This window comes from Drosophila takahashii, chromosome 2R, assembly GCF_030179915.1.
Source record: "Drosophila takahashii strain IR98-3 E-12201 chromosome 2R, DtakHiC1v2, whole genome shotgun sequence".
Lineage (NCBI taxonomy): Eukaryota > Metazoa > Arthropoda > Insecta > Diptera > Drosophilidae > Drosophila > Drosophila takahashii.
In genome coordinates this window covers 36,069,219-36,083,644 of record NC_091679.1, presented here as the reverse complement: position 1 = coordinate 36,083,644, position 14,426 = coordinate 36,069,219, and the positions used below count along the sequence as shown (strand labels likewise).

General features: G+C 39.5%; 1 protein-coding gene across 1 annotated transcript in view; it reads right to left on the bottom strand.

Moving 5' to 3' along the window:
- Egfr (epidermal growth factor receptor) overlaps window positions 1-14,426 on the bottom strand; it is a 43,463-nt gene that overhangs the window by 26,529 nt on the left and 2,508 nt on the right. The window lies entirely within an intron of this gene.

The following is a 14,426-nucleotide window of genomic DNA, read 5'->3' as shown; positions in this document are numbered from 1 at the left end:
AATAAATGTACTTACATATAAAGACTAAATTCTTAAATTTCTTAGATAAAAATACTTTCCATTCCCGCTCAAAACTCATTTTCGTAAACCTTTGTAACCGGGGACAAAATTCGATTAGCGTTCGATTTATCAGCATTATTCATGTTTGGAGTACAAAGGTGAGCCCTTGTCAGCGCCGATTCGCACCGCACTGTGAAATCACGAACACGAATAGAATCGAAGTTCGCGTGTGCCGTGTGCCATGCAAATCCACAGGTCTTCTGTCTGCCCACTGTGCTGGTTTCTGCGATGTTCCAGTTATGAGGCGGTCGCATAATGGCCGTCGTATCGCAGCATATAAACTAGTACGAAATACCATTAACCCCCGTGTGCCATTGTTGCCCGTCCACAGGTCATACTTTAACTCTAACTTCAGTTCTGCGTCGGCGTTGGCGCAAGCGCACTCGAATGGATCGAGGGATTCGGATTCGGGGAGGGAAGGGGATTGAATCGAGGGAGCAAAAGAACACCCGATGTGGGCAACCAGGCGTTAAGTTTTTCCAACTTCGTATTTTGGTCTGTGCTTTGTTTTGCTTTCTGTTTTTTGCTCTTTGCTTTCGCGGGGGCGGGGTGGGTCAAAGGGTGGGGTAAGGGAATTCCCTTTTGTCGGGCAATGCGCATGCGTGTCGGTGTCGCCACCACCGAACTAAGGGCCAAAAAAGGGGTAAGGGCGAGGGGTGAGTGTGAGGGGAAGTTGGCCTTTTGTCCAATATCGCAGAGTGCAACAATTGGCTGCCAGCTGGGTATCTGTTGCACTCACAAAAGTACACTGAGGAAAAAACTAGAAAATATCTCTAGCTCATTTAAGGATCATTAAAAAAACTGTCTAAAAATATAACAACATTATTTATCTTTGGTGGTATTTTTCTGACCATTTTTGTGGTACTGAACAATTAAATATCACTGAGGAACTTTGAAAATCCATAAATAAAAGAACTACAATATTTCATACTTTAAAAACATAATTTAGAAATACATAAATATTTGTCTAAACCAAAGAAAAAGTTATCTCAAATTTAATAATCACCAGAAAACAAAATTATAAGCAGTTTCTGGATAAAATTAGTACAAATCAAACAGATTTCATAATTTTTCTCTGTGCAATTACGCTGAGCGGTTCTTGCCATAAAACACCTCATGCATAACTTTGGTATCCCCCGATTCGTCGCCACGACAACGGAGAGTCGCGTTTTAGCCCGGCCAAAACAATTGTGCCACGGCGTTCCGCTGCCTGCGCTGCTTCAACCGGCGTTGCAGTTTAAAGTTGAATGCTGCATTTGATTACGATGCGGCGGCGATTGCCACAGTGGCCTTAATGAATTTCCAATTGTTTGGCATTTTATTCTCATTTGGGATTCTTGTTTGTTTGCTTGTTTTTTGGACAATCATTCAATGGATTTGAGCTAAACTTCGTCACGAGCTCAGCTGCCTAATTGCTTTACAAACCTTTAATTGTCGACTCACGAACGAGCATATAGAGAACCCAGATTGGACATCTGCAGCGAACTCACCTGCAAAGATAGAAAACAAAATGTTAACGATTAGCTGAGAGCTAAAAATTAAAATTTTTTGATAATGCTTAAAATGTATAAAAAAAAAGTAAAATGTTTAAAAGAGTCACTAAAAATCAAAATAATTATTCTAAATTATTTTACGAATTATATTTAGGAAGAAACATATGTATAAGTAGAAGTACTTATGTACATTTTGCATAAATAAATTTTGAATATTTTTTAGCCAAGCTTGAAAAAGAATATTGTTTAATAAAACATTCCCAGGAAAGCAATTTTCCCATTATTTTGAGAGTGTTGGAGAAGGGAGTGTTCGATTGATACCCACGGCAATTGCAAAACGCTGACAAATGTTGCTGTTGCCTGTTGCTTGTTGGCCGATTGCTTTCCCAGCACTTGCAACACTTTCGCTTCCCAGAGAGTTTCCGCAACCCAAAGCCCCTCCCCACCCCCCTCTTCACCCCATCCCACCAGCCGGCTTTCAATTCACACGCTGTGCGCCCAAACGCGAAAAAGTTCTCACGACACTGAAACAAACCAGAAAAAAAGATCGCGCCGAAGAGAGATGCCAGCCAGATGAGATGATCGTACACTCCCTTTTCGCACTCACTTTTTGTGCAAGAATTTTGAATGCATTTACCCCAAAACACAGTTGCAGATTGCACTGGCAATGTCAAGAATAAAAGCGAAGAAAAACAGAGCCAAGTCAAGGGAAATGGTGGCATATGCTTGATCGAGATCCAGATCCAGATCCCGATTCCCACTTCCAGATGCTAATTGTGGGTTAGCAGAGCTTCGCTCTTTGCTATATGTGCCAATTTTTTTTAGTTTTGTGTTCTCTTTGCGACGAAAGATACCGATACAAAGGTCAATGCCACACTTTGACAAATGAATTTCTAAGCGAAACGAGATCGTTTGATGCTGAATAATATGTTTGGTCATTCGGTACTCGCAGTGAATCATGCAAATTGAAATTTCATAATTTCTCGGAATCCCATTGTAAGGGCGATAAAAACACTGTTTCTAGGGCGAATGAGGTAAGAAACTGAAGCTAAGGAAAATTAAGAGATTAAGATGAGCCGGTATAAACCCCCGAAACCTCTGGAGAGAAAGTTATTCACGTTAAAAGTACTTTATCCTAAATTTTTTTTTGATTTTTTAAAAATTATTGGAGTGATTTAGAACGCTATTTTATAAGCTATTCATCTTGGTCTTATATAGTTTATTTTCGATATCAGGATCCTAGATGTGAAGTTATATTATATGTTTTAAACTAATCATTGTAATAAGATTTTTGTTGGTAACCCATTGCATATCAACCAAGTCTTTGTAATTTCAGTTCAAAGTAACTTATACATTAAATGTTGGTTTATTGTTAGGTTCTCCCATTTTCCTTTCTTCTATCCAGGACCCCCATTTTAGGATTGTTTTCAACCTAAATCTATCTTATTACATATATAATTTATTTTCGATATCAGCATCCTAGAAGAGAAGTTGTTTTTATGTTTTTAACTAATCATTATGTAGTGCTTCAAAAGTATTTGAAAGTCCTATTTATCTTATGAAGTACAAAGTAACTTTCATATTAAATGTTGGTTTATTGTTTCGTTGTGCCTTTTTCTTTTCTTCTACCCAGGACCCCCATTTTAGAATTGTTTTCAGCCTATCTCCATCTTATTGTTCAAGACGTTTTCGAGAACCGTAACTCCATCTCGTAAAATTCGATTGTGCTCTAAACGTTTTTCCGAATTCCCACAATTTCAGCATCCGCTATGAGGCAGCAATCTTTATCTCCCTCATATGCAAATGCCCACCTGACGGCAGACACAACAAGAGTTTGACCCACAGTGAACTCGAAACTTCGGAATGAGAAGCAATCTTCTCACATTATAAATCATCCAAGCCCGAATTTGAATCCGGAGGAGGCAGAGGGGCCGAATGTTAATTAAGTGCTAACTGCAGATTCTCAAAATCGTGGCTTCTCATGATTTGATGGGCCATAAAAATGTGTAAATATATTGCGAGTTCGTAGGCGGATGTTGGACGTATTAAAAAGCAAAAACAAATGAAATGTCAGACTGAAAAGTTTGTTGTTATTTGCAGCCTGCACTGTTGTCATCAATGGATGGGTTATGCTCTATATGTATGGAGATTTGTGGCCATATCAGTTGACTTACGCAATTGAATGTTTGACTAGATGGGTGGGCATCACCTTGGGTCACCATGCTCCACGCTTGTGGACAAAGTCCGGACTCTGCCTTATCAGGCGAGTACTATCTATGCGTATACTCTGGGTCATGTCAGAAGCTATCAGAGATCCCCGGAGAATTCAATAATAATCAGCAGCGCTTTGGAAACGCTGAGCACTGCACTGTTTATGCCAGAAAGTCCGACACCGAGTTTAGCTGCGCAAGCGGATTTTCAGTAAAGTAAAAACAAAAAGTACAGACAAATCGAGGACGACAACCGACCGAACAACGCTGGCGACAACAAGCGTGCTTGATTCCAGGGAAAAAAAACATATAGAAAAAACCCAACTAAATATATAAAACACTCACACCAGCGGCCACAAAAATAATTGAAAAACAAATGGGAAAAAGAGCGAGAGGGGAAAGAAAAATAACGCTGAAATAAAATATGAAATGTTGGCAATTAATGAACAGAAAAAAAGAGCTGTGGAAAAAATGAGCTTGCGACATGACCGATCCAACGACCGATTCAGATACAGATACAGATACCGATACCAGACGCCTCTGACTCCAACTGGGTGACCACTGGGCTTGGGTTTGAGTTTGGCCACGGCCCAGTGACTTCTGCCGGAGAATTCTGCTCTAGCATCCATGCACTGAGCGAAATTGTTCCCATAAAAGGGGACCAACTAAGAAATAAGTTTTAGGGAATAACAAGTTTCCATTGTATTCAGAAAAATAATATAACATTTTTAAAACCCTTTTCTTAAACATTTCCTTTTTTGTATGTGTAAAATGAGTTTCCAATAAATCTAATTCGATTTAAAGATACATCGAATTAACCCCAACTACACTCATAAAAATAATTTTCTACATTTTAGAAAATCGCCCTAAAAAATTTTTCGCCTTTGAACTGAGAAAAATTTTCTATTTTTACGACAAATTTGCCATAAATTTAAGGCAGGTGACCATAAAAAAATATTTTTAGGGTTAATTTTTCTATTTTTCTAATATTTAGGGCGATTTTTTTCGATTTGCTTCGTTTTGACCTTTTCTAAATCCAACGGCGAATCGCCCTAATTTTTTCTCTAAAATTTTTCTAAATACAAGTGCGATTCGCCATAAAAATCACTCCAAAAGTGTGAAATTCGGTAGCCCAGCGGTCTAATCACTTGCGCTTTCAACTTTGCTATATGAGGACTAAGGTCGTGGGGTTGTGGGTTCGAACCCTGTGTGATTCAACTTGATTTTTATGTTTTTTTTTTTTGTAAACATTATAATACTGAGGACAAATTGTCACAGTCGTCAGGAAAAAAAATATACGGTTTAGTTGCCTTTAGTCATATTATAACGTAGACCTCAAGAAAATAAGATGTGTGCAGAGTTTGTTCGTCGTCTTGCGCGAGGGGTCTGTGGTGCAGCGGTAGGACGTTAGACTCTAAACCGAGAGGTCGTGGGTTCGAGTCTCGCAATGACCAAAAAAAGTAAGTTGTTTTTTCTCCTCATATTCATTTCCCTAATTCATTTACAAACATGATTTTTCAGTTCTAACGGCTGTGCTGTATAGATCGGGCCCCCTCTTAACGCGGCTCCCATATACGCTACACACCAATACAATAATATGAAACGGTGTCCTCCGCCGGTGTTGTTTAATTAAAGCAGTCCCAGTTCCCAGAATATAGACGATTAAAAAAAAAACATGCTTCCCAAATTCAGTTAAGCATGCTCAAACACGATTTTTTTTAATTTGTCTAATTTTTTAGGGCATTCGCCTATAAAAACAGAAAATTCGCCCTTAATTTTAGAAAAATACACCTTAAAATTAGGGCAAATCACCCTAAAAACAGGAAAATATTTCTTATTTCAAGAAAAATCACCCTAAATTAAACCAAATTTCCATCGGGATTTTTTAGAAAATTTTTCTAAATACACGGGCGAATCGCCAGCGGATACGATTTATGGGCGATTTTCTAAATCCACGGGCGAAAAGTCAGTTTTTTAGGGCGATTTAGGGTAAAAATTTCTATGAGTGTATGGTGAAAAATAAAAGAATTTTTTGATATTCCAAAAGTATGTAACAAAATAATTGTTTTGATATCACCCTCCATAATAATATCCTTGATCCGCCACTGCATCGATGTTATCAGTTAGGGAATATAAATAAATAAACATATATAGTATATTCCCTTAAGGGCACATAAGATTGCAAGTTTTAACTTTGAGAGAAATCTTAAAAATATGGAAATATATTTTGTCGATAAAATTAATTGGTAACTAAAATTATATATATAAATAAAATAAAATAAATATAAAAGAATCTTTGAGACTACAAAATATATTAATATATATTTGTTTTCTGTGTGCGCAGTGCGGGGGGATATCAATCAAACCACACTCATAGAAATTTTTACCCTAAATCGCCCTAAAAAACTGACTTTTCGCCCGTGGATTTAGAAAATCGCCCATAAATCGTATCCGCTGGCGATTCGCCCGTGTATTTAGAAAAATTTTCTAAAAAATCCCGATGGAAATTTGGTTTAATTTAGGGTGATTTTTCTTGAAATAAGAAATATTTTCCTGTTTTTAGGGTGATTTGCCCTAATTTTAAGGTGTATTTTTCTAAAATTAAGGGCGAATTTTCTGTTTTTATAGGCGAATGCCCTAAAAAATTAGACAAATTAAAAAAAATCGTGTTTGAGCATGCTTAACTGAATTTGGGAAGCATGTTTTTTTTTTAATCGTCTATATTCTGGGAACTGGGACTGCTTTAATTAAACAACACCGGCGGAGGACACCGTTTCATATTATTGTATTGGTGTGTAGCGTATATGGGAGCCGCGTTAAGAGGGGGCCCGATCTATACAGCACAGCCGTTAGAACTGAAAAATCATGTTTGTAAATGAATTAGGGAAATGAATATGAGGAGAAAAAACAACTTACTTTTTTTGGTCATTGCGAGACTCGAACCCACGACCTCTCGGTTTAGAGTCTAACGTCCTACCGCTGCACCACAGACCCCTCGCGCAAGACGACGAACAAACTCTGCACACATCTTATTTTCTTGAGGTCTACGTTATAATATGACTAAAGGCAACTAAACCGTATATTTTTTTTCCTGACGACTGTGACAATTTGTCCTCAGTATTATAATGTTTACAAAAAAAAAAAACATAAAAATCAAGTTGAATCACACAGGGTTCGAACCCACAACCCCACGACCTTAGTCCTCATATAGCAAAGTTGAAAGCGCAAGTGATTAGACCGCTGGGCTACCGAATTTCACACTTTTGGAGTGATTTTTATGGCGAATCGCACTTGTATTTAGAAAAATTTTAGAGAAAAAATTAGGGCGATTCGCCGTTGGATTTAGAAAAGGTCAAAACGAAGCAAATCGAAAAAAATCGCCCTAAATATTAGAAAAATAGAAAAATTAACCCTAAAAATATTTTTTTATGGTCACCTGCCTTAAATTTATGGCAAATTTGTCGTAAAAATAGAAAATTTTTCTCAGTTCAAAGGCGAAAAATTTTTTAGGGCGATTTTCTAAAATGTAGAAAATTATTTTTATGAGTGCATGAGCGGATCGTTAACTCCGCGGACTCAACTCGTGGCAGCTGGCGGAGGAGGAATAGTTGGATTCGGAGGAGGAGGATGAGTTGGATGCGATGCAGATGCCCGATTGCGGCATGGCAACTCAAGTTGGCAAACAAGGCAATACTCTCATGTTCGGATCCCGAGCCCGGCTCCTGGTCGCTTTAATTAAAGCGAAGACAAAGGGTAAACATAAGCACTGAGTGGCAGCCTGGCAGCCAGAAATCATCAGCCAACCAGGAATGGAGTGCTCAACTCGCTCGCTTTGGTCAGTAGGATGCCACTTGGCAATTGATCACAATTATGTCGCTGCAGCAATGCCATTTTGGGATCTCTTAGTGGCCCCCGCCTTATTGGGCATCTTGGAAAATTCACATCATTTCCAGCTGACAATTCGGTCAAAGAGTGCAAAAAGCCAACTATACCAGATACCATAAACCGAAGACCAGAGACCAGAGACCACGGACCATTGGTGAAAGTTTCCAACTGGCACTCGGCACTCGGTGCTCGGCACATCGACTCTTAGATTCTGTTTTTATGTGGCAATGGCAAACAAAAGCCGCACCGAGAGGAGGTGAAAAAAAAGATGAAATAAAGTAAGGCATTAATTACTTCCGGAGCCCAAGACTGCGAGGCTGTGAGCCGGTTTTCTCGGCTTTCTGGGGGCTCTCCGAACCCCAAAAAGAGACCAGCGCGAAGACCAAGCCCTGAAAAAAGGTCTCCCTGTCAGCGGGTGTTCATCAAAATTCAATTCAGCACCAACTTCGGTCCGATCTTCGGTGCTTAACACAGTTTGTTAATCAGTTTTTTTCATTTTTTTTTTTGCCACATAATGTGAAAATGAATGCCCTTTGGTTCAACTGAAAAACAGCAACCATTACGAGCATATATACAAATGAGTATTATAACCATAATGGCGTCGGGTTCTGATACGTCGACTGCTGCTGCTGACTTTTCAGAAAATATTCCAAACGTGCTGAGCCTGACAAAAACTAAAACTGGAATCGGGAGAATTGGAAACGATGTCTTCGTATTTTTCTGGGCCTCTTTCTGGGTTATTGTGATAAAGTGCCTACATGTGTACACGATGTAGTTTGTAGTTGTCGAGGTGATTTTAACGCTGCAATCAGCACAAGTCAACAACTAGAGGTCGCCAGAGGGCGAATGGGGGGAGATATGGTTCTATGGTCCGGGGACCCTAGTTTTAAATCTCCTGCCTCGGGTCCCAAATCTTCGGGAGAACACGTTGTCTTGCTGTTGTTGCTACGTGATCGCCATGTCAATTTGTCAATTGTATTTTTATTGAGTAAAGTATTGGCTGGCGCATAAGCTACACACACTCATGTCGTCTCTACCTCTATATATGTTCAATACCGATTCGTGGTAAAATTCATATATGTTTCTATATGCCGCAGCCACTCCCTTCCACTCCCAATTGGACTTTGTGCATTTGCCAATGTTTGTTATTTGGTTCATGTTCCCCGTCGAACATTGTGACATGCAAAGAGTGGCTTTTGATTTGGAATACTTATATTCGAATATTCTGTCTGAGGAGTGTTCTTCATAATCTGACACACTAATCGCTTTCCCAAGAGCCGGACCCATTTGAATATCTTTTGAAATGCCACTTGGCCATTGACATGACCCCAGATCCCATCATTTCTCACATGCTTGGGAGACAAAAACGGGAGAACGGGCGAACGGCATTTTGGAAAATTGAAAATGCACTTTTGAATGGTGCGGCTTTATGTCTTTTGTCTCATTCTGCTCTTTGCTAGCTGTCTCTTTTCCTCTAAATATTTCTTCACTGTTTCTTCATTTCGTATGCAAGATGGGCTGGGCTTTGGACATGTAAAAATCTCTGCACAGTAAGAAATTTATATAATTTATAGTATATAATTTATTATTGGAACAAAAAAATAAAAAATATTATTTAATGAAGACATTTTTAGAACATAAAAATCTAAGATAAGCAACTTTTTAAGATCTATTATTTTCCTCATTTAACACTTTTTATTTTCTGTGTGGCCCTTTTTTGGGTTCGGCTAATTCCAAATGATTTCGGGGAATTCTACACATATTTCCCCATTCTCCAAGCCAAAGTGCAAGTGCATAGGATAGCCATTAACCCCTGAGTGCGCCTATTAACCCCGGCGACAGAAGACGGCAGCCAGCCTGCAGCATCATCATCATCCTCATCAACCTCAAATTGCTTCCGCTGCAACATTCTGGTGCGGTGCGGCCAAAACAATTACTTGCCACATGTGTGCGCAATCTGCGCGGCCAATCTGATGTGTTGGCCAAGTACAAACAGGTACTGAGAGGGCCCAAACGCCATGTCGCCATTCCTATACGAGTATATTCCATCGGCGTAATTAGCGCGCCGCCAACGAGAGCGGAAATTCCAGGCAGGAAAATCGCCTCGGATGCGGAGCATAACGATTTTCTTTACTGATTTTCCACACACACAGACACACAATTATGGCCGGGCAATCCTGTGCGGAGGCAAAAACAAAAAAGGCAGAAACCAGTCGTCGATCGACACCGGATGGTCAGCGCCGGATGGGGCGGTCTATTGGGCGGATTCGAAACTGGGAGCTCGAAGTTAAGAGTTGTCGGCATCTACGATAGCATGGCGAATCGCAAATGGCCATCCGCGGATGGGACATTCTGAAAGTTTTGTCATCACCTCGCCAGGAAATGGGAACCGGCTCCATAGATGATGATGCCCAGTGACGAAACGAGGGGAGCTGGAGATGTAAAACCCGTTCGGACATAAATCATTTTTGGGCCAGGCCTGCTTGGTTTCCGTTCTTAAAAATGTTTTTGTCATTCCAAAAAAATCTTAACTTTGTTTGAGAATTTTTACAATATTAAAAATGGGCTTTAAAAATATTGACATATTTTGTTAAATTACTAAACATAATTTTATATTGAAAATTATATTTATATATATTTCTTAAAAACCTCAAGGTGAAATTATATTTTTTTGTAAGAGTATTTTTGAGTTTAAAGCCATACAAATATAAGCTCTTATAATAATGGCAAACTGTTTTAAAAATCTGACTAATTGCCACATATATTTTATGAGTAATTAAAAATATAATAAAAACTTTTACAAATTGAAACTGTTGTGCATAAAAAACCTAAGCTTCTGACTCAGTTTTTTCTATGCATTAAAAATCGTTTCCTGTAAACGTTAATTTTTTTGTAAGTGCAATACGAAAGTTGCCACTCTTTGGGCTTCTCCTCATGCTGTGAACTTCCCCTTTCGGCATTCCGTGGAACTGATCCCCAACTGAACTGAGCCGAGTGCATCAAGAGCGGCAAACATTTTGGCGCAGCTGTTAATCCCAATTAACCGCAATTAATATTATACAATTTTTATGGAAAGTCAAGCCGATCGCCGGGGAGCAAAGCGAAAGGGGAGATGGAGATGCGGCCCTACCAGAAGTCAACTTCTCCCCTAACCCGACCCACATTTGCCGCTTTCAAACCTTTATTTTTCGGCTCGATCTGCGAATGGGTCGTGTGCGTGAGAGATATATATATGTGGTTCCCATTCCAGCACTACTGGCGACCCCGATGCTGGCCAACCCCCAGCCCTGCACCACCCGGCACCCCACCAAACGTTGCCACTTTAATTGTTTTTAATTAACGCAAACGCTTTCGACTTCGGCTCGGCATAAACATTCCAATTTTTCCAATGCTTTTTCCGAGAGATCTCGGCTCTCTGATATAAAGACTTTCGTCATCGTTTGACTTTAATATTTCTCGGCTGCCAGGCTGTTGCTTCTATTGAATTTGAAATGATTTTGAAAGCCATCGGCAAGTGGGGTGCGGTCTGCTCACGAAGACTTATTCATTTACACAGGAAATATTTGTTTAGAATTTATTCAATTAGCATGAAATTCAAGAATAAATTTTTTCAAATGTTTCAATAATGTTTAAATATTTGTTTTAAGATTTGGTAAAATTTTTGTGCGTTTGCTGACTTAATTTATTATTCAGACAATTTTTCGTTTTGTGTAGAAATAGCAACATTGAATTCATCACACCCATTGCTGGATTTTGAGAGACATGAGAAGACAGCGGGCACTTCTTGAGATGTCGTTGAGTGATGCATGCGGCGCTTCATAAAAACTGTCAATGATTCACATACGTCCGCTGGTGACCCCGCGGCCATCAAGGGGTTAACTCTCGCTCTCCTACAGACAAGCAAAAAAGCAAATGGAAAACGAAAAAAAATCTAGGGGTAAGAAAGGTATAACCTTAAGCCGGGGTGGGGCCAAACCTTTTCTTTTTTCTGCCCCGCAATTATGCAAGATCACTGTCAACGCCGTTGACCTTACATTCGTGCCGCGGACTGTGCCTTTGACTCTGATTCTTCTGATTCCGATTCTGGATTTTAACTTATTATGCTCTTTGGCGTTTTCCGGCCCAGAACCTTTGGCCGCATAAAAGCAAAAGAACAACAAACAAGCGAAGAAGAAACAACAACAGCTCGTCCGGCTTGGATTTATGTTTATGGAAGTGGCTCGAGAAAAAATATATATAAAAGAAGTTGGGGGATCGAGAGAGGAGCTATATAACTAAGTGGTAATCCGATGCGAGGGCTCGGCTTACCAACGTGACATATGGCGCAGAGTCCCCAACTCCGCACCACCCACACTTGCCGATGTTGCAAGTGCCCCCTTCACTAATTGCAGTATCTCTTGATCCACACAATGTGGCAAAAGGGTAAGGCGATCCAGGCCCCAGCCTCGCATCGAATCTTATCCCCTTTCATCCCATCCTCATCTCAAGCCATCGAATTGAATCCCACAACAGCTGGCGCAATCTGGTGCGGCTTTCTTATTTTTGGCCAAGTCATAAACAAAACAGAACTGTTGCCAGGATGGGATACTTTTTGGGGGAACGAAGGCTGCACTGCAGGCCCTATGATAACAAATAAATTATGCGTTGAATTCGGGAAGAGAAGCGATCAATACCCTGGATCAACATATTTTTAGCGGTTGATATTACTAGTTATGTTGGGATTGTTTTTCAAAGAAATGTCCAATTAACACAGCCGAAATGATCAATAATAGTTTGAATATTAAAGAAATATTTATGGGTTTAGTAAATGATAGTTTCTATTTTGAAGCAGTATTAAATTACATATTTTGACTTTATTTTAAATTAATCTATTTTAATAATACATTTTCAATTAAGTAAAATACTACCAAGCTTAAAAAATGTTAGATACAACTTAAAAAGGAATACTAATTAATATATATCTGAAATACCTATAAAATAAAAATATCATAGATATTTTTGGGTATTAATCTGACAAGATATTTCATAAAACTAATAAATCTTTTTTTCCATTATTTTAATATAACCCATGTTAATACTTCCTATTTGTTCGGCATACCCCAAGTGCAGTTTAGGGTATTGCGAAGAAGACGCATGCGTCATGGGCAGCAAATGGGGCTGCCGTTGATTGGGCCAACACTTAACCTCCGCAGCCGAGTGAGCGCCACAAAACGAGGCAGCGAGCCGAAGCCCAGCGAAATCCGAGGCAGATTCTCTCCGAATCGCGTTGAACGCGCCCATTGGCAGCCTCCATTTTCGGAGGGGTCTGCCATGCAAATGAGGCAAACAAATGTGCACAAATGTTCAACAAATCAAACAAACGGACCGAAGGAGAACCGAATGTATACAGACAAAAAACGGCAAACAATAAATACATTTTAAACAATCCCAGCCGAGCCGATTGGCCCCTTCACCTCACCTCGCATTGTGCTGTCAGATTTTATTTTCATTTTCTCACCAGAAAGGAAAACTTGCAGTTGCATACGCTCCACAGCTGGAAAATGGAAACGGAAAACTTGTGGAGCGATGGGAAACATTTTGGGCACAGGAAATTGATTATTATTTATGATTACAAGGCCTCTTGCCCCCAACTCCCGGTAAATCCATGTATATACGTGAGAATCAGAGTGCAGAAGTTCCCCCAAAAAAAACGAAAAAACAAAGGGCAGAAATGTATCTTAGAGATACAGTAACAGTAGCATGCTCAAGAGATAAAATGCAATTAAGAGGGAGAACACTGAGACCAAGAGCCGAGAAATGCTGGTGGCTCTCAAGTGGGCTCTTCATAATTACAGACATGAGGCTGGCGCATGCAGCTCAAGTGGTTTTCCATTTTCCAGCTAAAAGGACATGGGAACTTTCTTGCATATGCATCCGCCGAGAACGGAGAATATGGCATGTCCTTTATGAAATCCGATACTTTTTCTGCTCGAGGAGAAAGCAAAGTACGAACCTGAGACGTGGGCGAGCTCCTTACCTGCCAGCCGGTTCGGTTCCGATGGCCTCTCAAAAATATGACAAAAATATGTGTTTTTTTAAGGGCCAGACACTCGACTCGACTCGGCCTGACAATGGGAAATGTCGCGATCCTCGACTGGCCACTTAGCCGGTTCCTGTTTCGCTGGAACTTCAATCCCAAAACAGGATACTAATGCTCTTCTTTTTTTCTTTGGTCGTTAGGTTGAAAAACCCATTTCATTATAAAGCCAGCTGTGCCCAGTTGCTTATTACTTTGTGATTTTACGTTCTTATCAACCGATAAGCAATTGTGAGTCATTGCAATGCCAAAGGTGTTTTGGCAGTTCCAAAAATAATCTCCACTTCACTTATTCGTAAAAAGTAATTATCAATTTAAAGTGAACTGCGTTCACGGTCACGTCCATCGATCGTAGCGCGGTCATAATATGTGCAAGTTTACAGCCCGAATGAATCCTACAGCCTCATTATTTATGTTAATTTATCCCCAGCTCAGCTACACTTTACATTGCACAATTCCCACAGGATCGAACCAGTTCTGTAAAAACTGATGATGGATTCTAAACCGAATGAGGAAATACACTTGAATAATTAAATTGACGAGTAAAGAGATGATGTTTTGAAACTAAAAGAATAAATAAATAAAATAATTGCTAATTAAAAAATTTGAACTCATTAAAAATTTACTACAATAATAATCAAGATTTAATATAGCGGAGAGGTAAAGCATTTAAATAATATTTGCTTTACTTTAATAACAATA